The 21,856-nt window shown below is 50.6% G+C and overlaps 2 non-coding genes across 2 annotated transcripts; one reads left to right on the top strand and one right to left on the bottom strand.

Moving 5' to 3' along the window:
• Window positions 1-3,678: 3,678 nt before the first annotated feature.
• TRNAS-GGA (transfer RNA serine (anticodon GGA)) lies at window positions 3,679-3,753 on the bottom strand. Its single transcript has one exon. It is a non-coding gene; the product is annotated as a tRNA-Ser (tRNA).
• Window positions 3,754-3,867: 114 nt separating this feature from the next.
• TRNAS-GGA (transfer RNA serine (anticodon GGA)) lies at window positions 3,868-3,942 on the top strand. Its single transcript has one exon. It is a non-coding gene; the product is annotated as a tRNA-Ser (tRNA).
• The last annotated feature ends 17,914 nt before the right edge of the window (window positions 3,943-21,856 follow it).

The raw sequence follows: 21,856 nt of genomic DNA, 5'->3' as shown, positions 1-21,856 counted from the left end.
AATACTTACGCAATCAAAACACATAAAAATACCTAATTTGAAGCTAGCTTAGGCCAACGATACTAGTTTTTTTCTTTTTTTTTTTTTAGGAACAGATTCGTGCTTGTGAAACTGAATGCCTCGGGTTTGATAAATAACTAACTATAGGCACATCTAAAAGAAAAGTAGTCTTATTTACAGAGTTAGAAAATAATAAGTTAGCATTGATTTGCCGCTTTCTTGTGCATCTAATATCGACGTGGTTCCTGCTGTGAAATGTCTCCGTATACTTTTGATGCATACATGTCCGGGGATTTCCAGTCTCTGCATCTCTTTGTTCCAGCGCGTGCATTGACTCCTGAACCGGAGGAGCCGAGGTGGCTCGAGCACCCCCCGCCCCGCCCCCTCCCCCGGAGTTTTCCTTCACGCAGCTCAGCCTACCCACTCCCTCTGTCTTTGATCGCCGCTCCCCTTTGCCTGCTTTGGGCTCGTCTACTGCTTGCGGGCTTCATGCTCAATAAGCAAAAAGTTGGTTTTCTATTCATCCCTTCCGTGTGTCTCGTGTTATCTGCCTCTTCACTCTGAGGCTGTGGAATGGGGTAAAATACAGTGGCGTTTGATTTGGCAAGTATCCCACATGCGCAGCTGCCCAACTTGACTCCCAAGTTTGTCGGTTCCTTAAACTTTTCTTCAAACAACTTCCTTCTCACTGACTCTTAGCTGTCGAGAACACGTGTGACAGGGTTGAAGAGGTAGGGCTAAACGGAGACGCAAACAAGCAACGAGCCGAGTATTCTACAAGCACCGCACCGCACCCAACCCCACAAAGTTCGCTTGAGTATAATACTGACATGAAAAGTGTCTTAAGGCCCGCCTCTGGCATGTGCCCCCCATGACGTGTGCAAATAACTCCAGTAGACATGCAGAATTAAAGTATCCGTTTGCTCGGCGCAGCTTGTAAGGCCAGAGTACGGCGTCGATACGACAGTCTACCTGATCACACATTCACCGCAGCCAACAACCTCATTTACTGTAAAGAAACATGGTGTAGCGACGTTTATGTTCTTTTTATTTTATACGCGTTCTGTCTTCGCTGCGCACACACGCTATGCATAAATGCGCACCGTGTGCTGCGTGAAGCCCCGGGCCTGTGTAGACCGATGGCGTCATGAATACGTCAACAGTGTGACCGGCGCACGCTCCGCACGTCTAAAGGCCAAGCAGTCACGACATTCCCGCGAAGAGTCTTGTGGAATCTTGCGTCCCCCAGCCACTTGCATTGCGCGCGCTCAAAGGCGCCTGCCCGGTTATGTCGCCTTCGCACACTCCGCGTCGCGTTATGTTTGCTGCAATAAAAAGAGTCAAGCGCAAAAAGGTGAAATTAGAAGTTTTCAACATTGCGTAAACGTTCATGAAGGTTGAGAAGATTTGTTTACCGATCAACTATACATAATTTCCTGGCAGCGGCAACCGTGTAATGTACTGTCAGGCTGTCTTGCGCCTATAGTTTCTATCAGCCCGAGTCAGTCTCAGAATGATCGTGGCGCGCGCGAGTCGTATGTACGCCATGATGCCGCCTTCTGAACAGAAGACAGGCAGTTTCTTTCTGCCAGCACATAACCGCCTATGTGCGCGAACAGAAACTCCGCAAGACATTACATCTCATGCTTGTACATGTTTCTTTACACTTCTTGAGCGCACGTGCAAATTTTACCGTTTTATTCAATGCATCGTTTTGGATTGTTAGCGGTAGGTGCCCGTGTCCAGCAATGCAGCCATATTACGCAAGAAACATCCTCTGATGGTAAAACTTGTCGAATGAAACTGCGTTTGAAATGGAAGCAACTTAATTCTCGTAACTTTCACACGAACGCTGTCGGAACTTGAGACCACCATAGATATCACCGACGGATAACGACGACTGCCTGATTGCATCTAGTGTTCCCATTTATCGCCGTGATCCGCACACTGTTCCGCGCGTAAATTGCCTCAGTGTTGAGGATACAATGCGTGCCCCACAAGCGTAAAAGAAGGATAGACTGTGAGTATGCGCATAGAGCCATTACAGATTTGCTGACATGGCCACGCAGGCCAAAGTAAAAAAAAAACTGTATATATCTTCTTTTCTTCGTAGATAGCCCTCCGACTTCGGGGCCAGTTCACCAAACGGGAAGGAGACTTGAGTAAGGCAGCGAGCATGCACTTGCTTGGTGGTGGAAGTTCACCGTATACATAGTGCAAACCGAGTGAGGACGAGTCAGTTCCATCCTGCCTTCCATCGCTTGCTTCCCAAAGTTACGCATTTCCAAATACCTTGAGTAACAGGTCCTGCCAGCGGAATTGGCTTTAAAATTTGGGTGCCTATTCTACGACAGCAAAATCGATGTAGTGCCTTGTCACGAATGCGTTTCATTTTACAAGCGAAATGGTCACAGGCCCGGAGCAGCAGAACCAGCTTCTGTAAAGACTGTATTAACAACTGGGCAAAAGCTATAGAGAGGTTCTGACGGTATGACAGGGGCCAGTTCCACTGAGATTCTATGAACCACACGTTTTGGAGCGGAGGGGTATCCAGGTAACACAGCTCCTAACACATGAGTGTCGCAAGCAGCAAGAGGAAGCAAGAACGCCACTATGTGTCTTTCTGAGCTCTGTCCGCTACCTGTGTCGCACGGGCCAAGTCGTGGTTGGGCGCACTAAATACGATGGAAATCTTTTCGATTTGCTTAATGAAGGGTCAGCGAAAACTTCAGGATTGAGGTAAATGGTGGCAAAAACGGTCAAAAGGAAAAGCCGTGACGTGCACAGCTAATTCCGATAATGGCTCACGTGATACAGCAAGAAATCATTGGAGACGTGATTTTTAGCTCTTTGTACGGCATTAGAGCTCGCAGAGCAACTGGTGTCAGGGGTGAAGTGCAGTTTGCCATCAGCATGCATTGGGCTGAGAACGCATTCAACGTCCACAACATTTATATTGGCCAATACAACGCGCCAGATATGAGGGCCGGCACACTGTATATGATAAGTAGAGATATGATTTTCTCTCTTGGCCCTTATTTCCGCAACATTCGTGGCATCTCCTTTAACGGGCAGCCAACATGTCCGGCCGTTTTGAAGGGGTTAATAAAAGGATTAGTGATTCTGAACCGTGATCGCTCCATGTACACTACAGTAACCATTGCTTAAATCTTATATTGCAGAAAACTAGTAAAATCTCCGATAATGAGAAGCCGGAGTGTGCGGACGTATTCATTTGGGCTCTTGTTTCTACCAATATTTTCGTGGCAATTTTTCTCGATTTCACCAGAATTTTTGAATAAAAGGAAAATCAGACATCCACCCGTTCGTAGCAATTGCTACAAAGGAAACCCATACGGGTTCCTCGAAAGAAAAGCCTCATGGTTGAAGAAAAATTCGTCCTGGTCCGGGACTCGAACCCGGGACCCCCGCCTTTCCGGGGCAGCCGCTCTACCATCTGAGCTAACCAGGCGGCTAGCAGATGGCAGGGCGAAGTCGAATTTGTCGACAACACGAAGCAAAGGCAAGAGTTTGACGTAGTAGTTCTGCGGAAACCCGCAGGGTGGAGAGAAGTAATGAATAAAGGGAAAATCAGACATCCACCCGTTCGTAGCAATTGCTACAAAGGAAACCCGTACGGGTTCCTCGAAAGAAAAGCCTCATGGTTGAAGAAAAATTCGTCCTGGTCCGGGACTCGAACCCGGGACCACCGCCTTTCCGGGGCAGCCGCTCTACCATCTGAGCTAACCAGGCTCTCTTCTCTCCACTTCTCTCCACCCTGCGGGTTTCCGCAGAACTACTACGTCAAACTCTTGCCTTTGCTTCGTGTTGTCGACAAATTCGACTTCGCCCTGCCATCTGCTAGCCGCCTGGTTAGCTCAGATGGTAGAGCGGCTGCCCCGGAAAGGCGGTGGTCCCGGGTTCGAGTCCCGGACCAGGACGAATTTTTCTTCAACCATGAGGCTTTTCTTTCGAGGAACCCGTATGGGTTTCCTTTGTAGCAATTGCTACGAACGGGTGGATGTCTGATTTTCCCTTTATTCATTACTTCTCTCCACCCTGCGGGTTTCCGCAGAACTACTACGTCAAACTATCACCAGAATTTTTCTGCACAACGGCTTAGTAAAGTTGCAAGGACTCTGTGGACACTTTTCTAGACACTGTGAGTGTTTATCTCTGCTGTCTACAGCAGTTCTGCCATCGTCGCTCGGCCACCGCCTCGCTAGCCCTAACGAGGTGTATTCAGACGCGGCGCGCGCTGGCGCGGGGCCGCAGCTGGCGCGTTTCCCTCTTCCGCGTCGTCGTCGCCGCCGCCGCCACCGCCACCAGGTTGGCTGCATTTTTTGAGCTAAAATATGGAATACCAAATGACCGGAGAGGATGCTGCCCTGGAGAAAATCTCCCGGATCAAGGCTTCAAGACTGCCACGTCTCGCCTCGCCGCAGCCCAACCTGAGAACGTTAACCCTACTCCGCCATATGACGTGTTGAGACGCGGAGGAACTGAGACCCGTGGCCGCGAAAACCTTAAAAACACCATCAGACGTGCGAGCAGAATAGCGCCATTGCCAAAAGACAATATCCGCGTTATTAGAAGGCCTCGTGGGGGACTTATCATAGCAAGGGTTGGCCCCACGATGGTTGCCGACACCATTGCCGCCTCGGCCGGCCTCAGCTCGGTAGACCAACAGTTGGACACGCTATGCCCCAGCACCAAACTATCTTAGTGGCTAGCACTACTCTTAAAGAAAACACTAACCTCAACGTCCGAATAAAGCAAATTTTCATCGAAACCAAAGCCCACGAGATCAGCGCCTCCCAGGCGGCACAGCCCTCCACTTGCGAGGGTGTCATCCACGGGGTCCCCATGCAAGATGGGCCGACGCACATCGACTCGAAAATCGTCACCGACAGAAACCCACTGGCATTGGCCGCCAAGTTTTTGGGTACCACCACTGCAGTAATCGTGACATTCGACGGCCATCGAGTACCCAATTTTGTGTGCTATGTATGGATCGGCGCTTACGCACTGCACTCTATACCGCATGTAGGTCGATATATGTTACGCCTGCGGTGGGCTCGGCCACCGTGCGGACGTGTGCCCCAACTCCGGTAACCAAACCTGTAGTGCCCAGAACCCCCCTCGGGAGCACCACTCTGCACCAAAATGTCAGCCATGCGGCGGCCCTTATCTCACCGCCGACAAAGCCTGCAAGGAACGCTACCACATTCCATACGTAGTGCGACAACAGCGATGGGAGAGAGTACGCTCGGTGAGGAATGGCTACGACCGTGCTACAACGCCAAAGTGCGCCATTGTTACCACCGACCTCCCGGGAGATGATCGGGTCGCTGACAACTGATCCCGGTCCAGATCCAGGTGCGGATCCCGGATCTACTTCATGCGGGCATCGCGATCCCAGAGCCGTCCCCGGGTCCGCTCCCGCAGCGTGCCGCGCGCCGGATCTCGGGACCGCTGCGATTCTTGATCCAGGTCCAGGCCTAGGTCCCGTTCCGGCTCCCGTTCTGGATCCCGCCCCGAGACTTCCTGTGAACGATCGCTAAGCTCGCTGGCACCAACAACGAGCAACAAGAAGAAGCGAGGCATCCTCACCTGGATGGGGCGTCGTCCGAAGAAGAGGAGACGAGAAATCACAGGTAGGGGGTCGGGCTCACTCCTAGAGCACGATACACACACTAACACATTCGAGAGAGCGTTCCTCAAACGCGAAAACGCCGCTATGAAAGAAACAATCGTCAAACATACGGCTGTCATTGCCGAACTACGAAACGACAGGAACGGGCGCGCTGCATTTATGCCCGCCTCTGTCAACGCCGCCAAGGCAGTAGCCCGTCACCCCCGACGCAACCGGTTAGCGCTGGTAGCAGCGAGAGTGCGCCCAAGAAACGCGCCGTCGCTCGCGCCCGAGCAGAACTGAAACCCGAGTAGACGAGCTTAACAGTACGCTCTCGACAATTATAGACAACCTCGGCTTTCTCGGAGAGAGTATGGCCCACGTACAGTCCGCCCTCGCAGCCCACAGTAATCGGTTAGGGACAGTCGAACATTATCTGGAAAACATTGTAGCCCCCGCCATTGCCGCGGGTAAGCCGGTCTCGCCACAACACCCCACGCCCAGTCCACACCCCCACGCGGCTCCCTACCAATTGTCGGGCGCCCGAGCCGACCCCCCCAAGCATCAAGACTGCAAAGCCAAATGAAGTGTTCCGTATCTGGCAGTGGAACTGTAGGAGTTTCACTGCGCAGAAAGTCGCCGTGTAGCCATACCTCCGTAGCCAGCATGCCAAGCCCCACGTAATCCTACTGCAAGAAACTCCCACACACACAGCCACGTTGACCGGTCACCAGTGGTTAACCGGCTTCACGGGAGTACGCGGTACCACTACGCTGGTGGCTAAAAAGCTCACCTGCCTCGCGCACGATTTCGGCAGGTCCGACATGGACAACGTAATGACGCCGATTGTCCCAAGCGACGCGTCGCAACAAAGTGTGTGCATTCTCAACGTGCACAGCAGCCCAAGACGAAAGAGTCAGGGTGTCTGACGCCTATTCCAGAGAGCCATCCGTCTTGGAGGCTCAATAGCTCGCGCTTGTGATAGCTCGCGACTAACGCTGCGCATCGCACCTGGGTTCATGTATATGACACCCCCAAGGGTACCGCGCCGCGGCAGCATGCGAACGACGTGGATTTCACCCTAGTGGTGGGCAAGGAGTCGCCCACTCGTATCTGCACGTCCACGCACAAAGACACCACCCCGGATCTCTGCTTCGTGAAAAGCACAGCCGATGCCCGCTGTTCCAACCTGGCGGAAAATCTTGGCTGCGACCATCTCATACTGGCCGTGCACTTACCCACCATCGTCAAGAAGGCCAAGTAGTGCACGCGGGTCGACTGGCACCTTTGTCACAAGACTCGCGCAGCACGACTCCCTCTCGACACTGCCCCGCACCTTGAGACGTGGACGGCTCAGCTCAAGGCTGACGTCGGTAAGGCCACGGAAAGAGTCAGTACGGACATGCCCAACGTTACTAGACTGGCTTCAGTTTTCCAACTCCGCGCCGTTGCGCGGAACTACCACCCGCCCGCGCCTTCGTGGCGCTGTAGTCGCGCCCAGCTTAATCAATCAATTAATTAATTATGAGGTTTTACGTGCCAAAACCACTTTCTGATGATGAGGCACGCCGTAGTGGGGGACTCCGGAAATTTCGACCACCTGGGGTTCTTTAACGTGCCCAGCTTAATCAAGGGACTTTAGCCCAGCTTCAGTTCCTCACTAGCCGGCTACGCGGGCGGGCCCAGGCCCCGCACACTCTCAAGTTCAACAAATGGCCACAGAGGGTGAAAAAATCAACCGCGCGCTGCTGCTAACGAAACCAGCATAGTAGAATCACTTCGGGAGGCTTACGTGAGTTTCAACATTTTCCGCTAGAGGCGCCGTAATAAGCGCAATTTTATCTTACAAGCTTTCTCTTACAATTACCGAAGCATTTTTATTACAAGAATAAGAGGGCAAAATTATCATTGCTAATTAGATATTGTACTCGTTGTAAGTAAGTTTATTGTTTCTTTGTCACTATAAACGCAAATAGCGTTCAGCATCATCGATCTTTCACGTGCCCTCTTGCCTAGATTTAAAATTTTTACCGGTATTTTCGAGTACATGGCGGCACGGATTCATTTGTTCGTGCACTCCGTCTGGTTGCTTCTTTTTTGCTAAAACTAGTTTATTGCGCTTCGATGTCTCACGTTATATAACCTAGGGTGGAGTGGCGTGTTTGCAAGCGGGCATGTAAGCCCGAAAGTTGGGTTTCGGTCGTGAGCCATTCGGAACACGGCTGCATCGAAACGGGAGCTGGATTCTGCTGCGGCTGACAACGGCAATAAGGGTGAGTCGTTAAATACCGCTGCTTGAATCTTTATATAATATTCGTCTCATTAACTTACAGGCGGAGACAAGTTAACGAACTAGATCCTGCACAACAAATGACAGTCGGGATCCTCCGTTGCTGTTTCCTAAATAAACCGTTATTGCGGGGCTGTCGTTATAGCCGTGGCCATAGGTGACTGGGCAGCCTTAACAATATACATATAAAGCTTTTTTTTGAGTCCGCCGGCAACTTCTTTCGTCCACAAAACCGAATAATCCTTTGGTAATGTGATGTGAAAGTACAGAATTTAATGTATTAAACATTTGCAAGCGTGATAATTCGCTCATATTTCGTATTTGTTGGTTCCAAATGTTCTTGCTGTTCAGTTTGGTTTACCGTAGGGCATTTATTTTTGCAGTAGTGAAGCAGTGCATCACGCTCGTGCAGAAAAATAATGCATGAGTTCCAATAGCTTCATGACTTTCATGCATTTGCTTGTGGAACCAGCAGTGTGATCTGATGTTCTCATTGGTGGTTTTAATAATATTCCATCTGTTGACATGCATTGTAGTTCGGCAGACATCAATTTTATGGACAATAGCAATATTCCTAAGAAAGGGGACGCCAAAGTGTTGAAAAATTATAGACCGATCAGCTTACTGTCCGTTGCCTACAAAGTATTTACTAAGGTAATTGCAAATAGAATCAGGAACACCTTAGACTTCTGTCAACCAAAGGACCAGGCAGGATTCCGTAAAGGCTACTCAACAATAGATCATATTCACACTATCAATCAGGTGATAGAGAAATGTGCGGAATATAACCAACCATTATATAGAGTTTTCATTGATTACGAGAAAGCGTTTGAATCAGTCGAAACCTCAGCAGTGATGGAGGCATTGCGGATCAGGGTGTAGACGAGCCGTATGTATAATATACTGAAACATATCTATAGCGGCTCCACAGCCACTGTAGTCCTCCATAAAGAAAGCAACAAAATCGAAATAAAGAAAGACGTCAGGCAGGGAGATACGATCTCTCCAATGCTATTCACAGCGTGTTTACAGGAGGTATTCAGAGACCTGGATTGGGAAGAATTGGGGATAAGAGTAAATGGAGAATACCTTAGTAACTTGCGCTTCGCTGATGATATTGCCTTGCTTAGTAACTCAGGGGACCAACTGCAATGCATGCTCACTGACCTGGAGAGGCAGAGCAGAAGGGTGGGACTAAAAATTAATCTGCAGAAAACTAAAGTAATGTTTAGCAGTCTCGGAAGGGAACAGCAGTTTACGATAGGTAGCGAGGCGATAGGTAGCGTGCCCCGTACGTGAGTACTGGGTAAGACACAGCTGAGAAAAGGTTATAACAGCTGTGTCTTACCAGTACTCACGTACGGGGCAGAAACCTGGAGGCATACGAAAAGGGTTCTACTTAAATTGAGGACGACGCAACGAGCTATGGAAAGAAGAATGATAGGTGTAACGTTAAGGGATAAGAAAAGAGCAGATTGGGTGAGGGAACAAACGCGCGTTAATGACATCTTAGTTGAAATCAAGAAAAAGAAATGGGCATGGGCAGGACATGTGATGAGGAGGGAAGATAACCGATGGTCATTAAGGGTTACGGACTGGATTCCGAGGGAAGGGAAGCGTAGCAGGGAGCGACAGAAAGTTAGGTGGGCAGATGAGATCAGGAAGTTTGGAGGGTCAACATGGCCACAATTAGTACATGACCGGGGCAGTTGGAGGAGTATGGGAGAGGCCTTTGCCCTGCAGCGGGCGTAATCAGGCTGATGATGATGATGATGATGATGATGATGATGATGAATATTTATCTAAGATGCTGCTTAAGCATCCTAGAACAGACAGTGTACATTTGCATGTGCTCTGTAGTCGCAAACCATTACAATATATATGTCACACCTTTTTGCATTTCATATTGCGAAATTGTCCTTTTTTCAATTTCTGATTCAGTCAAATTTTCTGTTCCAGACATGCAGTAATGAGGATGGCACCAGTATAAAGCAACACACTCCATGCACTAAACAGAAGCTGATGTCTGCTACAAGGCCATTGTGTGGACGTTGGCTGCTACTACAAGGTAAACAACACGTGGTTCAGAAATAAATATGCCTGATATATGCTGTATTGCCTTACTAGTCTTGAGATAAATGTCATTTATTTGCAGCAGAAACGAATGTTTGTTGATGTTTATGGTTCAGTATAATTGGTTCGAACATAAAAGAAAACACACATGAGTTTGGCTAATCTGTGCTGTATCTCATGTGTCACCATTCTGCCCCAACAGAGTTTATGCCAAGCATATCTTGGTCATCACAGGAGCTCCTATCCACACCAACAGAAAGGGGCTGGAGCCGAATTTGCAAGGCTTTTACACCACGAACAAAGTGCATGCAGAAGAATTCGCATGAGATATCAAGTCCGCAGAGGACTGTGTCAAGACTGAAAAGGGCTTCAGCCACCATTCCACCAGCACGGACAAATTGGCTGAGTCATCCAGGTAACTCAAAAATGGACTTTATGGAAATTCATCGTCTTCAGATGCACCTCCAACTTCTGATCAAGCACGGACGACGGTGGCCAAAAGAGTTCCGTCAGTTTGCCCTTAATGAGCTCCTGGCCATGTTAATTCCATTTGTGCCAAGTGTAATTTTTCTTTGATAAATGCAAGCTTTTATGCGAAGCATACTAGCCGCACAACCATGCTCTTCCTTGCTGCGCCGCGCGCGGCCGCGTAGCTACCATATGACGTCATAACAGCTGCAAAAGCGGAGGGTCAACTCGTGCGCTCGCTTGCGGCCGCGTAGCTACAAAGCCGGGTCTCAGCTCGTGCGCTCACCTGCGGTCGCACAGATGGTACTACGGCCTAACTCCCGCTAGGGCACTGACGTCACAACAGCTGCAAGCCGGGCTCAACTCTTGCAAGATGGGCTGGGCGGGAATCGAACCAGGGTCTCCGGAGTGCGAGACGGAGACGCTACCATTGAGCCACGAGTACTTTTTTTTTTCTTCATTGCCTGTTTGCAGCACAAACGAAGAACACATTCAAATGTACGAGTACGATGCTTCAAAGCGGTACAAAAGCGCCTCTAGTGAATGCGGTGTTGCCTTAGAAACTAGCTGTTTCTAAGGCTCAGGCGTGCGTCGCTTGCTCAGGCGCACATTTCGTTGCCGCGCCGAACGCTGCGTTGCTCGACGCTCACCGCGTCCAATGCGGGGCGCGTAGACGCTGCGCCGTAGCCCATTGTACCCCTTGGCGGGTCGACGGGAACGCTGTCGCGTTCCACTCTTGAAGGCGAAGCAGAGTAATGCATGAGTTGTTTCTTCGTCTAGCCGAACCAAATATAGCCAAGCAAAAGCAGTTCATCAGGCTAAACAGTGGTTCAACAAGTAAAATAAAGGCTAGTATGCTTCGCGTCCTGGGCTTAACCTTAGCTAAGCCACAGCCATTCTTTTTTCATCGCCCATTCTCATTATAGATCGTTCATCCTCATCCAAACATAATGGTCAACCGATTCTTCGTTGATACTTAATACCAGTCACTGTCTAGTAGCACAACATATCTGTAGCAGTACCTTTTAGTGTATGTTGTCACGCCCAATTCCTCTCCTGAAATAGCTGATGCAACATCGACATGTGTCTTGCATTAACCTATGCACCGTTTGCTGTGTACCATTTTACTCTTCTTGATGTTTTTGGCCTTCAATGCTTGCAGAGCAGAGTGGCTTCTCTCTTGAATGCAAGCTTTCTCATTTTCCATATTCCTAGTCTCGTTGATGATTGTTCTTCCTCGATAGCCTGAGTCTGCGCAAGCTACACTGAATGATTGATTGTAGAATCTGGTTTATCTGCCCCACTTGGTTGTGGTCGCCGTGTTACATTTCTCAGACGTGGGGGCCTGGTCAGTTGCATTGGTAAGCAGTCTCTCGAGGTAAGCATTTGCTCCTGCAGTCCGCACAGCGACAAAGACTCCCAATATACACGCACCGTAACTCGTGCTCCCGTTCGTTCTCTCCTGCTGCAGCCATGGGCAAATTGTACTTGTGGCCTACCTCGGCCATGATTTGCTCAGGACGGAGACCAGCATATGTGCTTACATGGTTCGAAGTGTATGAAGTTGATAGCCGCATGGGTGGAAAGGCCCACAAAAATGGCTGCCGAATGTGATGCCCAGGAAAGCGACTTGTCTATGTTGAGCCAAAGTGGGACACCAAATGTGAGCCGCACATTAGCGGCCCTCGACCGAAAAGAAACGTGCAGGTTGGAAAGAAGTTAACGCTAAAATGCCGGATAGTCCATTTCGCTGTGTTGGTTGCGGCAGCAGATGCCTGCTTTACCTGATTGCTTCTCAATGGAAGTTGCTCATCATCAACTACAACTGTCGGTTCAAACAGGTGTGACGCTCTGCCCAATCCGTTTGTACTGCTGGTTGTTGCTAGCTACCAGACCACCACATGCGACGAAGGCAAGCCTTATGGCTGTAAGTAGGCGGCTGAATGTATCCTGAGAGACCCGTCGATGTGAATGCTGACTGTTGCCATATGGTTCGTAGCCAATGTATAATGTATTCTCTGAACGTCATGCATTGATTGATTGCTGTTTAATTTCGCTGTTATCTTACTTGGTTATGGTCGCCGTGTTATGTGTTTCGAATATGGCGGCCAGGTCAGTTGTATTGGGAAGCAGTCTCTCGAAGTAAGCATTTGCTCCTCCAATCAACACAGTGACAGTGGCTCCCAATTTACACACACCGTAATTCGTGCTCCCCATTCAGTCTTTCCTGCTGCAGCCATGGACAAATTGTGCCTGTGGCTTTTCTCAGCTGTGATTAAGCACAAACGGAGACCAGTATTCGTGCTTACATGGTCTGACGTGTATGAAGTTGGGTGGAAAGGCCCGCAAGAATCGCTGCCGAAGGTGATGTCAACGAAAGCGACTTGTCTATATTGAGACAATGTGGGACACCAAGTGCGAGCCACACATTAGCGGCCCCTGAAAGAAAAGTAACGTGCAGGTTGGAAAGGAGTTAACGCTAAAATGCCGGGCAGTCCATGTCGCTGTGTTGGCTGCGGCAGCATATGCCTGGTTCACCCGAGCGCTTCGCAATGCAAGTTGCTCATCTTTAACGGCGACTGCCGCTGCAAACAGGCGGGACGCTCTGTCCAATCTGCTTGCGCCACTGGTTGTCGCTCGTTACCAGACCACCACACGAGACGAAGGCAAGCATTGTGCTTGTAAGTAGGCGGCTGAATGTATCCTAAGAGACCCGTGTATCTGAATGCTCACTGTTGCCATATGGTTCATAGCCAATGTATAATATTTTGTCTGAACACTATGTGGTGAATGATCGCCGTTTATTTTTGCTGTTATCTCACTTGGTTACGGTCGCCGTGTTATGGTTCTCGGATGTGGCAGCCTGATCAGTTGCATTGCAAAGCAGTCTCTCGAAGCAAGCATTTGCTCCGGCAACCTGCACAGCGACACAGACTCTTAATTTACACACCGTGATTCGTGCCCCCCGTTCACCCTTTCCTGCTGCAGCCATGAGAGAATTGCGCCTGTGGCCTTTCTCGGCTGGGATTAAGCGCAAACGGAGACCAGCATACGTGCTTATATGGTCTGACGTGTATGAAGTTGGGTGGAAAGGCCCGCAAAAATGGCTGCCGAAGGTGATGTGCACTAAAGCGACTTGTCTATATTCAGACAATGTGGGACACCAAGTGCGAGCCACACATTAGCGGCCCCCGAAAGAAATGTAATGTGCAGGTTGGAAAGGAGTTAACGGTAAAATGCCGAGTAGTCCATGTCGCTGTGTTGGCTGCGGCAGCAGATGCCTTGTTCACCCGATTGCTTCGAAATGCAAGTTGCTCATCTTTAACGGCGACTGCCGCTGCAAACAGGCGGGACACTGTCCAATCTGCTTGCGCCGCTGGTTGTCGCTCGCTACTAGACCGCCATGTGCGACGACGACGGTGAGCCGTTTGCGAGCTCGCCTCAAAGATTCCAGCGTATCTCGACATACAAGTTTTATTTCTGCTATTGCACGATAATGTGCACTGCTTGTCTTCTGCCAATAAAGTCGCACGTCCTGTTCACTCACTTGTGGCTTGTTTGCATGGGCGTCGTAGAGGCTCTTTGGTCTCCTCGCAATTAAAACGCGGCAGCCGAGGCATATCGCATAGCCGGCGGGGCGAGTACAGCGCGTACGAGCGCATACAAGCGTACACGACCGGCGAAAAGCTGCCATATTGGATAATGCTCTAATAAAAAGAAAAATGCGCATTTCCGCTTCCTGTTTTAGCAGCGCTATCTGGCGTCCACCTAGATAAGTTCCATGCGCTGCCGCTTCTTATTTTCGAACCACTGCGGAAGGTACTGTTTCCCTTCTCTAAAGTTGTTCTTTATTCTATGGCGGGCCCGCGTAGTACGCGGTGCAGCGTTGGTGTATTCTGTGCTTCCTTGTTGACGGGAATTTCATTCAGCAAGCATGTCATCCGCGAAACTGTAGCCTTCACCGATATTGTTAAGAATATCAGCAGACGATGCCGACGTGCTGCGTACCTGGCTGCATAGGCGGCTATTGGAACGATGTCGACAGTTCGGCCTGCCACTTTTTCTGTGCTCCCAGCTATGCAACGCTTCGCTCGGCGTGGAACAGAGCGATTACTCGTGCCTACCGGGAACATTTTGCGAAATCCACGGCACGCGCTCGTGCCATTCCTCACGCGTTCGTCGTCGTCGTCGTCTTCCACAGCTGGCTGTGTTGCAGTTCGTCATTCCAGCATAGAATTTCACTGCTGTCGTCGCAATGGGGAGGCCGCGTTTACGGGGGTATGAGCCATTGCTTAAGGCAGTATGAGCCACTCATTATCTTACGTAATGGACAGATTTAATTTTGAAGAAATTTAATTTCGAAGAATCACAAGCGGCAAATGGCGGGCGAAGGCTGCTTACCAAGCTGCCGAGCAAACTCGAGACATCAAACGCAAGCGACAATGGCGGACTGCGGGCATACCGTCAGTGACGTCGTTCTCTCCGCAACCAATTGTGTGTGTAACCTTATAATTGCGAAATACTTTAATGAACACTCGGGATTAACCCAGGGATAGACACAGGGGCCGCATGTTTCAGCTTCGCTGGTTAGTCATCTTCAGGGAGTGGAAGAGCCCACGATTTTTTTTTTGTGTGCCTTTTGTGTTCAAAGACTGACCTCATCTTTCTTTTTGTGGCGCTTCTTTGGCGTGGTGAAAAGCTTCGGTGGGGATGAAGATCATCGTACAATCACGCACTTTGGCCAGATCTTCAGGATCCAGAGCCTAAACTGCGCGAAACGTTAAGAAACTGCGCGAGACGTTAAGACGACAGGAAGAAACACGCGATATTTAGATACGCAGTTTCTACGCTTCGCTGTATGCGTTTCATTTATTTTGTGCAGTTTACCCTTCTTTCCGTATGAACCATCTGGCCCGATAAATCTCATTGCTGTAGGTGGATACCGCTTTCTCGTGGTATCACTAATTCGGACAAATGAAGACGCCAGCGAGCGTGAAACATGCGCAGACTGCCTGTCCGCACGAGCTCAAGGCTGCGGCGACGCGTCTGTAGTGGAGCTCGACGGAATGGTGCTGCCATCTGGCGGCTGTCACAGAAGTGGCGACAGCGGCTGTAAGCGCGCGGGCGGAGAGTTTTACAACTGAAGCTAGTCTAGTAACGTTGGGACATGCCCATGGAGAAGATGGACAGCCGCCTCGCCCACTTTCTCAATGTCAAACAGTTCCTACTGACCCGATGGAAGAGCTAGCGTCTCAACCGCAGGCTGCGCAAACGCATTACAGAACTGAACAAGAATATAACAAAACAATGCAGCACCCTATCCAAGCAGCAGTCGGACGAGGTCTGTAACTAGGTCGACGAGAAGCTCCACAACTGGAAGGCGTGGAACCTCCTCAAACACTTGCTCGACGACACCAACACCCGCACGAATCAGCGCCCCTCGCTCACCAAAGTCCTGCGCCAGGCGAAAGGAACCAATTCGCCGGACAACATCGCCAAGACCCTTGTGCAGAAGTGCCTACCGATACCCACAGGCCCGCCGACCCTACATCCCGATTACACGGTACGAACAACACCCTTCTCGACGCCGATTTTCCCGTCGAACAGGTGCGGCGGGCTTCCAACCCGGGCCCCGATGGCATAACAAACAAGCTCCTTCGAAACTTGGACGACCCCTCAGTCATGTATCTCATGAACGCCATCAACAACGTGTGGGGATGAGGCGAGTTACCAGATGACTGGAAACTCGCCCACATCATCCTCATTCCAAAACCGGGAAAGGCTGCTGGCGTCGATAACATTCCCCCATCTGGCTCACGTCGTGCGTGAGTAAGGTGGCCGAGCATGTCGTACTCAACAGAGTCGCCTCGTATCTCAAAGACTAAGAATATTCACACACCGCATGATCAGCTTCCGACCCGGTCTCTCAACGCAGGTTACGATGCTTCGCTTGAAACACCAGACCATAGACTCCGGGGCCACGTGGGACAGCCGGGCGATGCTTCGCCTCGACCTGGAGAAGCCATTCGACAACATCGAGCACTCGGCAGTACTTAAGACGATCGCGGATTTGGGGCTCGGGCGCCGGTTCTACGAGTTCGTCCGCTCCTTCCTAACCCGTCGCAAGGCCGTGCTCTGTGCCGGGGACCTCACGTCAGAAGGAGTCGAGCTCCTACAGTGTGGCACCCCCAAGGGATTCGTCCTCTCACCGTCGCTGTTCAACCTGGTGATGATCGGGCTCTCCGAATGCCTCTCAAAGATAGAAAGCCGCCTCAATCATACGGTATACGTGGAGGACATCACCATCTGGTGCTCCGCGGGGTCGGACGGCTTCATGAAATCCGCTCTGCAGGAGGCATTCGAAACCGCCGAGTCCTACCTCGACCTCACGGGCTCCAAGTTCTCCTCCGCCAAATCGGAGCTGCTGCTGTTCTGTCGAAAACGACAAGGCAAAAGGCCCAGCGGTGCAAACCCCCGACCAAGCGCAACATCACCGTCTGCACCAGAGACGGTCGCCCCATCTGCAGGGTCGACTTCATCCGAGTCCTGGGAATGATAAGCCAGGCGGGTGGATCAAACATTCAAACGGTCCACACGCTGACGACAAATCCGGACAACGCGATACGACTCGTGCGCAGAGTAGACAACCGTCACAACGGCCTCGGAGAAGACAATCTGCTACGTTTCGTACACGCGTTCGTCTTATGTCACCATACCTACGTTGCAGGAAGGCACAAGTGGAAACAATCGGAGCGTGACAAGCTGAATACACTCATCCGAAAGGTAGTGAGGCTGGCCCTCGGGCTCCTGATCACCACACCGAGGTATCGAATCCTCGAGCTCGGGGTAGAGACTCTATTGGTGACATCGGCCCTCGCGCAATTCCATATTCTTCACATCGTTTGCATCACCGGCACCCGCCTTCTCGTTGAAACCAGAGCCGAGCTTTCTGTCGTTTCCGCCACGGCCACAGATCGCCAACATGGCAAGTCCACACCCATAACACTGCCATCGCGTCCTATGGGCTCCGATGCATAAAGCTAGACATCGCACTCCGGTGCTTGCAAAAATGCGTGTTAGTGATCGCCGACGTTAGTTTTGCCACACGGGGAGCGGACTTCCTCAGCCATTTCATCCTAGATGTGAGTGTTCGAGATCGGCGGCTAAAGGATAACAATACATCCCTCGATGTCCTTAGCCTAAAATCCAACCTCACCCTATCTGGAATCCGTAGGTTTCAGCCAGTCTCAACGTAAGACAAGATACTTGATAAGTACCGACAACTCACGAAGCTTCGAAACGATGCGCTTCCCAAGAAACACAAGGCGACGCATCACGTCACCATAACCTACCCACCAGTCACCGCGCGGCTATGGAGGCTCGCTGGTCCGAGGTGCGAAGTCGTCCGCCTTTAGTTCCAACACATGCTTCAGCTCGGCGTTATTCTTCTTTCGTCCAGCAATTGGTCTTCACCAGTCTCGTTCCAAAGGACAATAGCGGCTGGCGGCCTTGTGGTGATTACTGAGCTTTAAATGTCTTCACTACTCCGGAGCAAGATGCCCATTCCCACATATTTGACTTCAGCGCTCGTCTCGCAGGAACTAAAATAAACAGCAAGATCAATTTGATTAGCGCGTACCACAAAATTCCTGTCGAACCCAGCGACATCCCGAGAAAGGAATCACTACTCCATTTGGACTATTTCAGTTGGTCCGTATGCCTTACGGTTTGAAGAATGCCGCGCAAACTTATCAAAGGTTCATAGAAAAGTTTACGCGTGGACACCCGTTCATTTTCGTCTACTTTGACGACATTCTTGCTGCAAGTTGCACAGACGAAGAGCACACAGAGCACCTTCGCCTTCTATTTGAGCGACTGGATGAACAGGGCCAGGTCCAAAATCACCAGATATGCACTTTCGGAATTACCGCCCTGGAATTTTACATCCATCACATTTCAGCTCAAGGCATCAACCCACTGGTTAGGGCAATCGAGGACTCCCCCTCGCCAACCTCCTTCCGAAAGTAGGGCTCAAATTTTATCAAGCGCTTCATACCGACCTGCTGCATCGTGACTCACAAAAACAACATACCGTCTACTGGTCCTCGGAGCATGAACACTCATTTCAGGAAGCGAAAACTCGGTTGGCGACAGCGGTGTTGCTGATTCAAACGTTGCCTGAGGCGCTATCTTGCCTTATGGCAGACGCGTCGAGCATGTCAGTAGGGCAGTTCTGCAGCAGCATGGTGGCGCAGACTGGAGGCCTAAAACCAATGTGCCTCAATGTGCCTCAAACCTACAGAAGCTCGCTACAGCACCTTAGGGAGGGAGATCTTGGTGATTTACTGCACTATCAAGCATTTCTGTTTTTTTCTTGAAGGCTGTAGCTTTTACATTCAGACTGACTAGAAGTCGTTATCCTTCGTATTGAAAAACAGATCCTCCTACTCAGAACGTGAGCTTCGGCAGCTTTTTTTACCTCCGAATTTTCTACGAACATCCACCATATCTCTGGGACTGAAAATCAGGCAGCTCACGCACAGTCCTGGATCAGCGCTGTGCCTGCTGACCCTATCTATTTACAAGCTCTAGCCTGCGCCTTGCAAAACGACCCCGAGCAATTTGTGGTGGCCTATATTCAATTCACCCCACGGCCTAAGCCACCCCAGCATCATAGTGACACAGAGGCTTATCACAGACCGCTTCTTCTGGCAAGGGATCAACAAAGTTGTTCGAAGCTGTGCAAGAAGCTGCCAGCCTTTCAAGCCGTGAAAGTGACCCGGAACACGCATTCAGCTGTGCAGCCGTTTCGACCCCCAGATAACCGTTTCGATCATGTGTATTTGGACTTCGTAGGACCTAATGCACCCTGCCAAGGTTTCAGGTACCTCCTCACGTGTGTCGACCGATAGGCAAGGTGGCCTGAGGCGACGCCTCTACAAAACACCACGGCCGAAAGAGTGCCGGAAGCATTTGGTAATACGTGGGTATCACGCTGCGGTTGCCCATTGCGAATAACTGCTGACCGAGGCCGTCCTTTCCAAAACATTTTTTTTCTACCCTGGGGAGACTGCTCGGCAAGTGGCTTCATATCACCGCAGCTTACGACCCACAAAGGAACGGCATGGTCGAGCGTCTCCACACATAGCTGAAGGCGTCATTGACCGCCGCGCTCGACAGACAGAACTCGGTGGAAAATCTGCCAGTAGTATACTGGGGCTACTAACAGCAATCAAGGATAACTTCGGAGTCAGCGCAGCCGAGATGCTCTTAGGGTCAGCAATCCGCGTTCCAGGCACCTTTTTCGGCACCGAGCAAGGCAGTCAGCCAGTGGCCACGCCGCACTTAGGCTACATTCCTGGCGTAACCTGCTTCAAACTACACTCCCATTGGGCGCCCGCGTGAAGCAGGCTTTTACTTTCCTCACGATGGACACAAACAAGAACGTCTCTCTGCGGTGTATCTCTACCAAGCCACCATTGACTCCTTCCTATGAAGGCCCCTTTCGTGTGGTTTGGCGTTCAGAGAAAACCTTGAAGACTGATGTTCACGGCAGAGACAGTACCGTGCAACGACGTGAAAGCAGCCTATCTTGAACATTAACTCTTCATTCCTTGCGCTACTCACACCTAAGCCTCCGACATTCTATGGCAAGGGGAGCCCTTGTAGAGGTCCTCCGCTTATAGGTTGTCCCCTTCCGCGGAAAGCCATGTTGGTTCGTTGGCCGTGCCTCGACGTGGGGATCATGGTCCCCTGCTTGCGCGACGGGGGCGCCGCAGCAGCCACTCGACAAACCTGCGTTTACTTCTCGATAAAGCCAGCGGACTCGACGTTCTCAAGTTGTCAAAACGTGTATTGTTTGCCTCCGCTAAACCGAACTCCCAACAATGTCATTTTGTTCGCTGACAAATGAATGTCTTGGGTCATCTGGTCGACGCCTCTGGAATCGGGCCTGATCCCGACAAAACACGCGCTGTTCGAAACTTTCTGGTTCCGAAGACAGACGCAAACGTTCGATGTTACGTAGGGCTATGCTCGGGCTTCCGTCGGTTTGTGCAAGATATTGTGGCAGTTGATCGACCCCTCACTAATCTTTCGAAAGATGACGTACTATTATCGTGGGGTACCTGTCGCGTTATCCTGTTCTCGGCTCGGACCCCTTTAATGCTGACAGTGCGGCTTGCGTTTTCTCCGTGTCACAGCCCTCCATATCGCCGACGAGAAACGTCGTGACACCTACATCAAAGCACTCCTCGACCATTTTGAATATTCTCCGGCGGATGCTATTTGATGCCCATTCGTCTTCCGCGACGGAAACCTGTACCATCGTAATCTTCAACCCGAAGGCTCTGATTTTCTACTTGTAATTTCTTAACCCCTCCGCTCAATCGTTCTAGAAGAGCTTCACGGCGCACCAGCGGCGGGACACCCCAGTCTATCTTAAACGTAGAACGAAGTACGTTACCGCTTGTCTGGGTGGGCCTTGCCCGTATTGTACAACGTTACGTCGCCTTGTGATCTATGCGAATGTGTAAAGCCATCCCAGCTCCACGCTGGTTGTCTGCAGCCACTCGATATCGCAGCCGAGCGTTTTCATCAGGTCGGCTTTGATGTTCTCAGCACTGTCCAGAATCTGCACCGGGGAATAAGTGGGTTGCTGTCGCTTCGACACAACATGCATTCTTCCGAGCCGTTGTGCAAATGAAGCTATGGAGTTCCTCCTACAGGATATCATTTGGTGCATAGCGCTGGGCGTCAAATAGAGATCGCAGCCGTACGTTTTTCTTTAAAGTCACTAGTGACTTCACGCTTGCCTGCTCTATGCAGAATAAACTTACCACTTCCCGCAATCCACGAACGGACGTCGTCAATGAGCGTTTGAAACGAACCTTTACAGACATGCTATAGACATACGTTTCAGCCGACCATCGTGACTGGGACCTTACTCTACCATGCATTAACTTTGCTTACAGCTCTCCCGGTCTTGAAACTGCTGGCTACTGCCCGTTGTACCTTTTGTATGGCGGAGAACTGATGCTACTAATAGACGCTGTGCTAGCGTTCGTCACAGCTTGTAATAGCGATTAAGCCCGTGATGCCCTCGGCTAAGCTGACCATGTTTGCCAACTTGCAGTAGCTCGTCTCCAAGTGTCTCAAGAGAAACAAAAGCACTTCTACGAACTCCGTCACTGTGATGCCCATTTTTTGCCCGGCACCCTCGTGTTGCTTGGGTCACCGTCTCGTTGGCCAATGTGAAAGACTACTCTCCTCTTACACCGGCCCAGATCGCGTGCTCCGCGAAGTGGCTGATGTCGCCTATAACATCATTCTAGCCACGCGCACTACGTTCTACTCTGTGACAACCAGTGACATTGTCTACACCGCCAGGC

The sequence above is a fragment of the Dermacentor andersoni genome, chromosome 3 (genome assembly GCF_023375885.2).
Source record: "Dermacentor andersoni chromosome 3, qqDerAnde1_hic_scaffold, whole genome shotgun sequence".
NCBI lineage: Eukaryota > Metazoa > Arthropoda > Arachnida > Ixodida > Ixodidae > Dermacentor > Dermacentor andersoni.
This window is presented reverse-complemented; position numbering and strand designations above follow the sequence as displayed.